At 40.3% G+C, this 13,896-nt stretch overlaps 1 long non-coding RNA gene across 1 annotated transcript in view; it reads left to right on the top strand.

Annotated features, from left to right (window-relative positions):
• Positions 1-8,177, top strand: part of LOC120926900 — a 15,540-nt gene extending 7,363 nt beyond the window's left edge. Inside the window, exon 3 of the long non-coding RNA XR_005746999.1 lies at positions 7,817-8,177. This is a non-coding gene — a long non-coding RNA (uncharacterized LOC120926900). The remainder of the gene's footprint in view (positions 1-7,816) is intronic.
• Positions 8,178-13,896: the final 5,719 nt, after the last annotated feature.

Genomic DNA, 13,896 nt, shown 5'->3' with positions numbered 1-13,896 from the left:
ACATTCGGCCCATAAACAAGTCACCTGTACTCAAGCTGAATATTGTGAAGAGCAGTGATGAACTGTAGAGCCTCCATGACTTAAATTGGTCAGTCCATAGAGCTGGCAAATTAAAAATGTTAATATAGTTCTTGTTATGTATTTAAATATCATTCCTGGGTCTAATACAAACACCATGCCAGTACAGACTGATACTGCTGTGCTATGTTTTTCATAATTTTTTAAGTTTTGTTTGTAAAGGTCTATTGTAGCCCAAGCATACTGCCTCCCATGGAAAACCAAAATAATGAACACAACACTCACAGACACACACACATACACAAACACACTACACACACACACGTGTTCACAAACGCATACCAACAACACATACTAAAAATGTGCTTAATATCTATTTAATAAAATGCATATTGCATTTCATTTTTATTAGTCCTTTATTTGGTTATCCATTCCTATTTTTTTATGACTATACATATTCATTTTAATGACAGATCAGCTAACAACAATATAGTACTTTTTTTGTCTTGAATTGGCAAGAGTGTAACAAGGGTTATACCAGCTTATTTCATTTATTTTTTTCTTCTCTAAATAAAAAATAATAATAATAAAAAAAAAAACAATAAAATACTTTAAGAAAGGAAAAATCTGAATATTGGACATTTATAATAATATAATACAGGTGGGATCTTCTTAACCAAGTCTTAAAGAAAATGGCTACTCATGTCATTAACCTCAGACCCCTATGTACTTTTACTGTCAATGTTTGAAAAGCCATCCTCAAACATATAGAATAGAGCTTCATTGGCATTAAAATACTACAAAAATGGCTTCTTCACTTAAATGTATTATTTTATTTTATACTGAGCAGGTGTCGTGGTATAAGAGATTGATCTAATTTTGGGGGAAATGATGCTGGGAATTGACACAATAAGATATTTTGTTTTCAAAATGTAATTTGACCCAGATAATGTACCTAAAAAGGGAAATAATTGGTAATAATAAAACATATTTTAAACCATTTAAACTGTGCTAAGTGATTAAGAATTCCAGCAGCTGTATGTAACATATATGCAATAAGAAAACATAAAATAGAAATAGAGTACACGCTCACACACACTCAAATCATTTACATTTACAGTGGCAAAGTATTCCTTTTCTTGATTCCAGATTCAAATTTAATTTCATTAAAAACCTAAAACTTTTACAGTTATCTTTTATCTGCTTGCCTATATGCTACAAATGTCAAACTTTTTAAATGTATTCCTTTTTAGCGTCCCCTCAAAGTTATTTTCAGCCATCCACAGATTAGATTGATGCAGACTTTGCGATGAATAAGAAAGATGCTTACAAAGTCTTGTTTTTGTATATGGTTAAGTCCTTAAGGTCTAATTTATTCAGGAAACCAGCTTGTGTTAGGTTCAAGACCAGAGCGCTATCACCTGCGTTATAATAAGCCAAGCCGATGCCTTCTAAAACTGTTATAGTTATCAATGTGAACGGTGCAATATTATCAATGAAAACTTTGATGTACGCTTTGACCTTCCTTTGGATCAGAGGTAACCACTCATCTATCACAAGTATTGTGCTTTTCTATGACTACATTAACCATAGCTATTCCCTGTGCTCAGAACATCTTGCCAAATCGAGTGGGATTATGTGTTCAATCACAAAAAGCTTCCAGGCATTTTACAGGGACGAGGTGTTGCTGTTGTATTTTATTGCACAACTACCAAAAAAAAAAAAAGATGCCAACACAAATATAACTCCCTAAAGAAATGAGGAGTAGCTGATAAAGAAAAACAGGTAACACCTGTACTGGAACAGGGAGAAACAGGTGTGTGCAGGGATGTAGTTACCTTCTGTAAAGTAAAAGTTGAATTTTAATAAAAATATATCTACCTCGGATCCGCATTACTTTCACCATTTACACCTTTGAGTATTTTGTGATGTAGAATAACATGTATTATCCTCCTGTGAGCTCAGAAGCAGGATATTTTGCCACTTTGAAAAATACGTGCGTACACACACATGGATGACTGAATAAAGGTATAAAGACTGTTCGCTTTTATAAGTGTAATCTTTTTTTACACTGTAAAGTGAAGATTCAGTTAAAATGTTGAAGCTAAATCAAAAAAGCACTTGATAGGACATTCAATGGGAACAAAGATTCACCTTATTTAATAAACAAAGTGAACGTACACTTTGAAAAGTGAACAAGACAGTGCCAACTGAACAACCTCTACTTTTTCAGTAAATCAACCCCTATAGTGTTTTCTGTGTAGCTACACATAGGAGATGATTTACTAAAACTGGAGACTGAAAAATCCGGTGCAGCTCTGCATGGTAGGTCATCAGCTTCTAACTTCAACTTGTTCAATTAAGCTTTAACAAGAAAACCTGATCGCTGATTGGTTTCAACTCAGAGCTGCACCAGATTTTGCACTCTCCAGTTTTAGTAAAGCAACCCCATTACTGTGGGGGGGGGGGGGGGGATCGGCATCACACACACATCTGGAAAATTTTAATATAGATAGTCTTCATCCATATTTTATTGATGACCCTTCACTGTCCAAGAAGTTAGCCCCATGCATAGTGAGTCCAGTATAACCTACACTGTAGCATTGGCTCACATAAAGGTCTTAATCTGGGCACTAGTCAGCTGTAAAAAATTTCCATGCCTCCCTCCCAGCACTACAAGGTTTAAATGCAATTTTTTTTTCTAGGGGATTAGAATAAGCAGTAATACTTACCTGGTCCTGCAGATTCTGCATTGTATGTGATGACGAAAGAAGGCTTATGATTGGATAAGCGACAGTGATGGGCTTTTAAGAACTAACTGTTAAGCAGCATGACCCATGGCAACCAATTAGAATCTATTTTATACTGGTTTGACATCAGTAGAATTATGCAATACTGCATTGAATTGCTTTAGAGTAAGGGCACTTTATTGTATAACGATGGTTACAGAGAGTGTTTACATGATGTCAGTAGAGCATACTGGAAAAATGTGATTTATTTAATAGAAAGTTCATTATTTTATTCCCTCTTCTCCTGCTAGGGTCTTGGAATGGAGTGCGTTTGTACGGCTGCTGTAAAATGTTTTTATCTTACCTACGTGAGCTTATTTAGTAAGAATGTACAATGTGATAATAGGTTGTAACTGATAGCAACCAATCCTTTATCAATTCCCATGGTTGGTTTAGTAAAAAAAGATTTTAGTTTGGTAACTATCGTGTGCTGCACTTAGGCCGCGTACACACGATCGTCCAAAACCGATGAAAACGGACTGAAGGACCTTTTCATCGGTCCAAACCAATTGTGTGTGGGCCCCATCGGTCAGTTAACCTTCGGTCAAAAAAATGAGAACTTGCTTGAAAATTTAACCGATGGACGCCTAACCGATAGGTCAAAACCGATGGTTAGTATGCAAAAGCATCGGTTAAAAATCCACGCATGCTCAGAATCAAGTCGACGCTTGCTTGGAAGCATTGAACTTCGTTTTTTTCAGCACGTCGTAGTGTTTTACGTCACCGCGTTCTAACACGATCGTTTTTTTAATCTATGGTGTGTAGGCACATCAGACCATCAGTCAGCTTTATCGGTTAAGCGATGACAACGGTCCTTCGGACCGTTTTCATCGGATGGACTGATCGTGTGTAAAAGGCCTTACATAGTTATTGTACTTTGCATTACAATATTAAATAAGGCTGTATGCCTTCAGAAATGCATGCTTACCTAACCCCCTATCCCATTCAGCCCTCCTAATAGCCAGTGCCACCTCTAAGTTGGGGTAAACCTACCATAGAGAAGAACAGTGGTGTTTCTAAGAATGGTATTTGATTCTTCCTATCCTTAGGGGGAGTGGTAATCCTGCTTGTAGACTTATGTGTATCTGTAACTTGCAGTCTGCTAGCCCAGTGCAAAGTTTGAAGCAAGAATAAAAAGAACATGTATACACTGCAAAGTAATACACAACAGATTATGAAAGCTGCACAAACATGGACTCTTCACAGAATGTCTCTGTGACTCAATCAGGGCAACATATTGTTGAAGATCATAGTCTCTAAACTCTATAATGACAGAGAGTTTAGCTAAGAATCACTTATTCAGTAAAACAGCTCAGAACAGCTACTTGGGAATATTCTCATAGACAGCATCCCTCTCAGTAAAGTCCAGGGTAGCTCCGGTAACATAGGCAAACAGCTGGAGGGATTCAAGGCCCAAAAAATAGGGCCACCCGAATGGACTCCCCATAGTAGCCAATTCATTTAGAGTAGCTGGGTGATATTAGGCTTCTGCCTGGCTGCTGCACATCCATTTCTGACAGTGGAGGGCCTCTCACCTGGTTAAAGACCACTCTGCCACATCTGGTGTTGTCTCGTGAAGCTGCTAAGGGAGGGAGGGAGGGTGGCAGAGAAACTTATCTTCCTTAGATGTGTCCAGGAATTGTGAGAAATGGAGTTAAAGTGGCCTACATCTGTATCTAAACATTGTGAGTAATTGCAGGAACTCTTCTACAGTTGCAATACAATAGCTTCTACACTTTTCAGACCTTAGATCTTGACCAAGTATGCAAATCGGTTGTTCTAGCTTCACTCTTTTCTAACTGCATGCTTATTCCAGTCAATTACATACAGTCACACAACTAATAATTTCAGAAGGTGGTCAGCAGGGTCATCCTCTCCCCACACCTGCTGTTTTTAAAAACATCATGGCTGTGTGGGGCTCTCATAGCCCCAGAGGATTTGGCTGCCCAATGACTGGGCCATTTTTTGCAATACGGCACTGCGTCGCTTTAATTGACAATTGCGCGATCATGCGATGTTGTACCCAAACGAAATTGATGTCCTTCTTTTTCCACAAATAAAGCTTTCTTTATTTGCTATATCCCAATTAAAAAAAAAAAATGTTTTCTCAGTTTAGGGCGATATGTATTCTTCTACATATTTTGGGCAAAAAAATTAGCAATAAGCGTATATTGATTGGTTTGCGCAAAAGTTATAGCGTCTACAAACTATGGGAAAGATTTATGGCATTTAACCTGCCTGGCGGTGTTCCCGAGACTGACTCGGGGTTAGATTTTCCTGCTACGATCGGTAACCCCGAGTCAGACTCGGGCTCGCCTCGCTAGATCCACAGGCACTTTTTACTTACCTTGTCCCTGGATCCAGCGATGCCACCGCGCTGTGTGAGCGAGCGGGACCTCGCTCGATTCACATAGTGCCTCCGTGTGACGCCGATCTCCGTTCCCTGCGACGTTACGACGCACGGGGACGGAGAACGGCGCCAAATTCAAAAACGTAAACAAACACCTTACATACAGTATACTGTAATCTTATAGATTACAGTACTGTATGTAACAAAAACACCCCCCCCCTGTCCCTAGTGGTCTGTCCTGTGTCATGCATGTCATTTTATCTAATAAAAACGTTTCTTTCTTCCTGCAAACTGTATATTGTCCAAAGCAACCGAAAGTGTCCCTTTATGTCAAAAATATTTTAGATCAGCTAAAAAACAGCGATAATAAATTATAATCACTTGCAGAATTGTGCGATAGCGATTTGTGGGGAAATTCGTCATAAAAAAAAAAAAAATGACAGCAAAAATTCTGCAACTGAGCAAATTTCAGTGATTTTAATTTGATTACATTATTGAATAATTTTTATTATAATTATATTATTATTTGTTATAATTATTTATAATTATTTATTATATTATAATTTATAATTTTGTTTTTAAAAAAATGTCATACCCGGGATGCCTATTAGAATCTTGTTTGGTCAGATTTAAGTGAGTTATTTCTAAAAATTACAGACCTACAATATAAAACGCCAAATTTCCTTGCAAATAATGGTACCGCTTTCATGTTTTTTCTGAAAGAATTATACCGCCAGGGAGGTTAAATGGCATTTTTTTTTTTTTACTAGTAACGGCGGTGATCTGCGATTTTTTGCAGTATTGCAACGTGGCGACGAACAGGTTGGACACTTTTGATACATTTTTGGGACCATTGACATTTACAGAGCGATCAGTGCTAAAAAAAATGCACTGATTACTATGTAAATGTCACTGGCAGGGAAGGGGTTAACACTAGGGGGCGTTAAAGGGGTTAACTATGTTCCCTATTTTGTGTTCTAACTGTGGGGGGATGGGAAAAAACATGATCTGTCTTGTCTCTTCAGACAGCATGGAGATTTGTGTGTTTACACACACAAGCCTGCGTGCTCCTGCTCATGTACGTGATCGCACGTAGCCGGCAGCCATCACGCCTGCCGGCCACGTTCATCGGGTTCCCTGCCACACAGGGGGCGTTCGAGCGCACCCTCTGGTGGCTCTCCTGGGTGAAGCCGTATATATACATATAGCCATTCTGTCGCAGTATATCTGCGTGAGCCAGTCGGGAACCGGTTAATCATTCACAGCTGTCTGTGAATGAAAAAACTACAAGTCCCATCTACCACTGCAGAATACGAACTAGTAGTTGCAAAGAACTGCGAACATGCTGATCAGCACGCTCATAATACATTCATTCTTCCTCTAGCTTTGTAACAGAATCGCAAAGCTGGAGGAAGAGTGTGCTGGAGCCTGGAATTGCATCCATAATCTGTTGATCGAGGGTGCAATGCGTTTCAGGCTCCTGCAAAAAAATTTTTTTTTTTTTAAAGTTGACCTTAAAAGTTGTTAATCTGCTCTATTATTTCCACTGCATGTACAAAGAACTGTATTGTAATGATTAACACAAGCAGTCTTGAAAATAACTAAGTGCTGTCCTTTTTATGGGACAAGTCTCAAGCCTCGTACACACGACCGAGGAACTCGATGGGCGAAACACATAGTTTTGCTCGTCAAGTTCCTTGTTAGGCTGTCGAGGAACTCGACAAGCCAATTTTCTCCATTCCCGTCGAGGAAAAAGAGAACATGCTCTCTTTTTGGCTCGTCGAGTTTCTCGACAGTTTCCTCGTCGAAAAATGTACACACGACCGGTTTCCTCGGCAAAAAAAAACAAAAAAAAACAGCAAGTTTCTTGCTGGTTTTTGCTGAGAAACTCGGTCGTGTGTACGAGGCTTCATTAGTGAACACCACTCAATATCTTTGTAACAGGTTATAAAAGACTGGTCACCATCATTTCAGATCAGGCCTTGTTTGTTGCATCAAAATAAACAAATGAAGCCCCTGCTACCATCTCCCCGTTGGCCTGATGTGAAAATGATCAAGCCAAAAGTCTGTGTTTTTAGATTTTTATTCAAGGCAAAGCAAAAAATTATGCTCTTGAGGACAAATGCTACTTTTTAAAATCAGTGTGATACAAATGAGTTTCTGGTCAGGGAGAATTTAATCTCATGCTACTAATCAATAAAAATCACTAGTGTAGTTTAGCTGAAAAGTTGCCCAGTTGCCTGAACGACTCTACAAACTAGGCTAGGATGATTTGAAGGAAACATGTTGTGATAAAACAATGGAGGATGTCGTTGCTGACCTGTCTTTCCGAGAAAGGCAATTGGCAGGGTGTCATGCTGCTGCTTTGGCTTTAGTACTTTCTGAGTCACTGACCTAGCATAAGCATATAGATAAGGAATTCTGACACTCATTTGCTGCATTCTTGTTCAGGGTCTGTGGTTCAGAAATATTGAAGTCAAATGGAGTCAGAGACCTAGCATAATTGGGAAGTCTGCTAATGGCAAGCTGCTTATTTATCTCATGATGGATGTTCTTTAGAGTAAACCCTTACTTTTCCCATGCAAGGCAAAGCAACAGGTTTATTTTAATTGAATCCTTATGCCCAGTACCATTACTTACCTTTTCTTCTCTCCCACAGCTCCAATAAATTCCAGGAGTCGAAGGAAATACCAGGTACTGATTGACCAGCACTGTCATACATGGAGTCTATAGCCCTGTCTAAGCAGCAACTCCGGCGGCTTGTAGCCTATACAGGGCTTTCCCTACACCCCAGGTGGCTTAATGCAATGGTGGAAGAGCAAAAGGAAGGCAAGTATAAGCTGCTGGGGAGGACTGCATTAGTGGGAACCTGTTGTTTTTCCCTGTATGACCAATAGAAAAGTTCACATGGGGTACATAAGTAAATTTGTTGATAGTTATGGTCCACTGGTTCTGCTTTGGCAGATATAGTCAGTGATGAGAATTTTTTTTTTAAGTTACCGTATTTATTGGCGTATAACACGTACAGGCGTATAACACGCACCCTAACTTTAAGAGGAAAGTTTCAGGAAAAAACTTTCCACAGCCCCCTGCGTATAACACGCAGGCACAGTTTACCCTCTATTTTCAGGGTAAAAAAGTGAGTGTTATACGTCAATAAATACAGTAAGTACTTCTAAGCGCATTGATTTACTAAAGGATTAATTTCATCAGGTGGAATCAGTGTTATTTAGGTCATCATTTTTGTCAGCTGCATGTTTTCAGTGATGAAAATTTTAATTTAGTCAGTTGACGAAAACCATGACGAAAATCAAACCAAATTTTCATTAATGAACGAAAACAGAATGAAAATGTGAGTAAGGGACATTTACTGTCCTGAACTTCCGCTTTCCTCAGAACCCTGCCTGTCAAAGCCTGACAAGCTGTATTGGTTGAGAGATTCAGGTTCCCTCTGTCTGCCTGCTGCCTGGGAGTTCTGGTACCAGTGGCGGTGCGTCCATAAAGGGCGCAGGAGCGCCCCCCCTTATGTCCTGCACCTGTCAATCACCAAAAGATAGATTCATGCATTGCATGAATCTATCTATTGTCGCCGCTGCCGCCCCCCTATTCAGGTGTCCGGCCGCTTGTCGGGCATCTGAATTACAGCAGCTTTTTTTTTGGAAGCGCCTGATTAGAGCCGTCGGCTCTAATAGGCATCCTGATTAGAGCAATAGCTTTCAAATTGGTAAACAGAAGGCGCAATGCTGTGCGTTCGCTGTTTACACAGTGTTGTGTTAGGGAAGCGAATAAATCACTTCCCTAACACTGACCCGGCTCTCAGCCAATCAGATGCTCGGGTCTGGTTACCCTGTCACCTGATTGGCTGAAGTGACAGGCACTGTGATTGGATGACTATCAGGATGGGAAGAGGACGGGAGAAGACATGTGGACTCGGAGCATGGAGGACAGCGCTGAGACAGGTAAGTGCTGGGCGGGGGGCACACTGGCAGCATTTGATGGGGCACAGTAGCGCCAATTGATGGGGCACACTGGCGCCAATTGAAGGGGCACACTGGCGGCAATTGATGGGGCACACTGGTGGCAATTGATGGGACACACTGGTGGCAATTGATGGGGCACAATGGCAGCAATTGATAGGCACACTGGCAGCCATTGATGGGCAAACTGGCAGCAATTGATGGGCACAGTGGAGGCAATTGATGGGGCACACTGGCGGCAATTGATGGGGAACATTGGCAGCAATTGATGGGGCACACTAGTGGCAATTGATGGGGCACAGTGGCGGCAATTGATGTGGCACAGTGGCGGCAATTGATTGGCACAGTGGCGGCAATTGATGGGCACAGTGGTGACAATTGATGGGCACATTGGAAGCAATTGATGGGTACAGTAGCTGCGTTTGATGGTACAATGGCTGCGTTTGATGGGCACAGTGGCTGCACTTGATGGGCACAGTGGCTGCGCTTGATGGGTTTTTTTTTCAGTTTGTTTGCGCCCCCCCCAAAAAATTTTGAGCAGCAGCCACCACTGTCTGGAACAATGCCATGCAAACCACGTAGTGAGTGTTTCCCCTCCCAGCAAGATAAAAGTGCTTAGCAGTGCTTAGCACTCTGTAAAATAACAGCCTCTCTAGACCAGTTCTCTGTCCTGTGCACTCCTTCACTCCCATTTACTTCCCTACTACATGTTATTAGATTTTTACTACAGGAGTATATAATGAGTTTGGAAATTCTAGAGAAATGCTTAAATAATGCATTACAATTTAACTAAACCCAATAGATTTTAGTATTTTAGTCGACTAAAAGGAACTGGAGATTTTAGTCGACTAAAATATGACTAAAACTACAGTAAAACTATTCAAATCACTAAAATACGACTAAAACTAAAATAGTTTGAAGTTATGCCTTTATTGGCAAATTCTTTCAGTAAAGGTGGTACTGGGTACCATAAAATAGCATTTTAGTCAAAAGACTATGACTAAAACAAAATCGAAATTTGACGTCAAAATTAACTGTGGGTAGGGTGGGTATTTTTTTTAAAATTCTCTTGAACCTGACTGAATGTTTGATGTAAACATAGGCTAGGATAAAAATATATTATTTGGAAAATCAGCATGCGTATATAAAATTTGTGTTTAACATGCCAAAGTTTGAGGTACCGTAAGTAAAAATGTACCACTAAAAGGCTGTATGATTCAGACCCAAGAGTTTTGTCAAGCCAGGGGGTGTAGGAAACAGTTGAGGTTCATCCAAACTGAGTTGACTTGAGTGAGCTTTCCTTTCATCAAAACAGTTGTTTATAAAACTATTGAATTTTGCTCTCTCTCATTTTCAGTTTCATTTACAGGTTCCTCTAAAACATGTTATGAAAAATCCTATATTTATTTAGGTATTGTATTTCAATTATTCAATGCCTACTCCCCATATTCTGAATGGTCGCAAAGTTCGTAAAGTTACTTTTTGAAGATCCCCACACAGCTACTTCCTTGAATTCTGTAACACATATTCATTATGCCCTGTGAGTAGGCACTGCTTTGTCACACATTTCACAGAGTCTGCCTTCTGAGTTACAGAGGTGTTAAGAGAAGTAGCAAGCAGAGTCAGTACAGGAATCACTTCTTGCAGGCAGCAAGGTACCATGGGATATATAGTCCTTAGAAATGGAAAGAACAGAGGAAGAGCTGCAAAGCATGCAGGGAATCCAGAAATGTGTGAAAAGAGATGTCCAGCAGACAGGCAGACCTCACAGCATGAAAGGACAATTTTCAAGTAAGATTATATTGAAGTGCAAAAAAAAAAAAAACATTGTTTGTATTGTTATTACAGTGATGATGTTATAAAATGAAAGTGTATGTGGTGGCCATAGAACTCCTTTAAGAGAGTGTACTTCGGAGATGGTGCACATATTGTATCTGCAGCAACATAGCTCCCAACTTAGAACAAAGTCCCTCTGTCCCACTTCCCCCCTCATTTGTCCCTTATTTTGGTCTGATCTATATAGCTGTATATTAAATGCACTATTTATCTTTATAAAGCTTTCATCCAATTTCGAAATTGATGCATTTGTAAATTTCAAAAGGAAATATGAAGGAATAGTAGTGGTAAAAAAAAGCACTTTTGGGTTTAAATAATTATTCCTTTTTGGTCTAATTCTTCTTTAAGGTGGTGTGTCCTATGCCTACATACTTTTGCTACCGTGTTTCCCCGAAAATAAGACCTACCCCGAAATTAAGACCTAGCGCTATTTTCCAGGAGGGCTGCAATATAAGCCCTACCCCGAAAATAAGCCCTAGTTCGGGGAAATTGTGTGCTTTTCGAGGAAACATGGTATAATCCTATTAAGGCAGTGTGCTCTGTGTGTGTGTGAGACTCTCTCTCTAGCAGTGTCAGGTGACTTTGCTACAGAGCGGCACTCAGCTAATCTCCCCCCTGGTCTCTTCTCCCGCCTGTCTGTGGGGGATCTTGCCCCCCTCCCTTCACAGAGCTTCGGCGGGTCACTGAAAGTACGGTGCAAAGCCTCTGCAATCAACATGTGTGCGGTATGCAGCATGGATACTCCGGTCTCTTCTCCTGCCTGTCTGCGGGGATCTCGTCCTCCCCCTCCCTCTGCAGAGCTTCAGCGGGTCACTGAAAGTACAGTGCAGAGCCTCTACAATCAACATGTCATACGGTACTGTGTGCGGTATGCAGCATGACTACTCCACAAGGTATTTACAGATTATTTTTCTTCACATGCTGGTGTGCTCTCTTCCCTGCTTCGAGCATTGCAGGGGAGGGGGGCCAGGGTCCCTCGCTGGTGGCTGGGAGAGGTGGAGGAGAGCTGAGGTGTTTGGCACTGTTAAATTGCAGGGGCACACACATTCTGTATTGTGTGCTACTGTAAAAGAAAGGATTTGGGCATTTTAAGTTTGTTCAAACTGGGGATTCCTGAATATGTTAAGACCTACCCCGAAAATAAGCCCTACTGGGTCTTTTGTTGCCAAAATTAATATAAGAACCAGGCTTATTTTCGGGGAAACATGGTAATAGGTGTCCCTTGTTCCCATCTCAAAAATTTGGTAGGAATACAGCAATAATAATTCCACGGTCAAAATCTAGTACATCACAACAACTTACCCGATCTCATGTTTGGTGAAATGGCAGCTAAAACATTTAACCATGTTTACATGAATGATACAGCATATACTGAGGTATTTAACCCCTTCCCGACCAGCTGCTGCAGTTTTACTGCTCTTACAAGCGCACTTTTTTTGGAAAAAAAAACTTTTTTGAATTAAAAAAATAATACAACAGTAAAGTTAGCCCAATTTTTTTTTAATTGTGAAAGATAATGTTACGCCGAGTAAAATGATACCCAACATGTCACGCTTTAAAATTGCGCCCGCTCGTGGAATGGCGTCAAACTTTTACCCTTAGAAATCTCCTTAGGCGACGTTTAAAAAATTCTATAGGTTGCATCTTTTGAGTTACAGAGGAGGTCTAGGGCTAGAATTATTGCTCTCACTCTAACGATCGCGGCGATACCTCACTTGTTCGGTTTGAACACCGTTTTCATATGCGGGCACTACTCACGTATGCGTTCGCTTCTGCGCGCGAGCTCGTTGGGACAGGGCGCTTTAAAAAAAAATTGGGGGGGTTTTCTTATTTCTTTTAATTTCTTTTATTAATTTTTACACTGTTTTTTTAATAGAAAAAAATTGAAAAAAGCATGACAGGTCCTCTTAAATATGAGATCTGGGGTCAAAAAGACCTCAGATATCATATTTACACTAAAATGCAATAATAATAATAAAAATAAAATTTTGCATTTGAAAAAATTACAACAGGAAAATATGCCTTTAAGAAACTTCCGCCCTGCTATGCTATGGAGACGGGTGGGGGCCATCTTGCCCTCACTCGTATCCCAGCCAGGCAGGAGGAAGGACCCGATCGCCTCCGGGACCCCTCCCTGCGCCGCCGATAACGGTGATCTCGTGGCCAGGTCACCGTTATCGTTTACAGGACCGCTCACAACAGCTGCTGCCTTTACCAAGATATCTATTTTTAAAGTGCCGACGTATATATACGTTAGCGGATCCTTAAGTGGTTAAGATGCTCTATCAGGTGCTCGTGGCCACAGCGTGTCCCCGGAGCTCATGTACGCGCCCAGCAGGCGCGATGACTGCTGGGCACCCGCGATTGATCGTGACAGAGCAAGAACCGGGATCTGTGTGTGCTGCATAAATGTTAATGGTCCCAAAAAAGTGTCAAAATTGTCCAATCTGTCGCAGTCCCGATAAAAATAGCAGATTGCTGCCATTAATAGTAAAAAAAAATTATAATAAAAATACCAATAATCTATCCCCTATTTTGTACACGCTATAACTTTTGCGCAAACCAATCAATATACGCTTTTATTTTACCAAAGATATGTAGAAGAATATGTATCGGCCTAAACCGAGAAAGAATTTTTTTTTTTTTTAATTTGGATGATATGTATTATAGTAAAAAATATTGTTTTTTTGAAAAAAAAATCGCTCTTTTTTTATTTATAGCGCAAAAAAATTAATGGGCCAAATCTTCCAGGGCTGAAGTGGTTAATTGGAGCTACAATTTCTCTGTTTGGGCTAATACCTGTACCTGATTGTAATATATAATGTATATATTGACATTTTTGCTATTTTGACGTTTTTTTTTGCAGGATGTTTGCTTTATAACCATGCTTGTATAGTCTCTCTCCTTCTACCAGTTCTCTCTGTCA

This window comes from Rana temporaria, chromosome 2 (genome assembly GCF_905171775.1).
Source record: "Rana temporaria chromosome 2, aRanTem1.1, whole genome shotgun sequence".
Lineage (NCBI taxonomy): Eukaryota > Metazoa > Chordata > Amphibia > Anura > Ranidae > Rana > Rana temporaria.
Note: the sequence above shows the minus strand (reverse complement) of the source record. Positions and strands in the feature narration are given on the sequence as shown.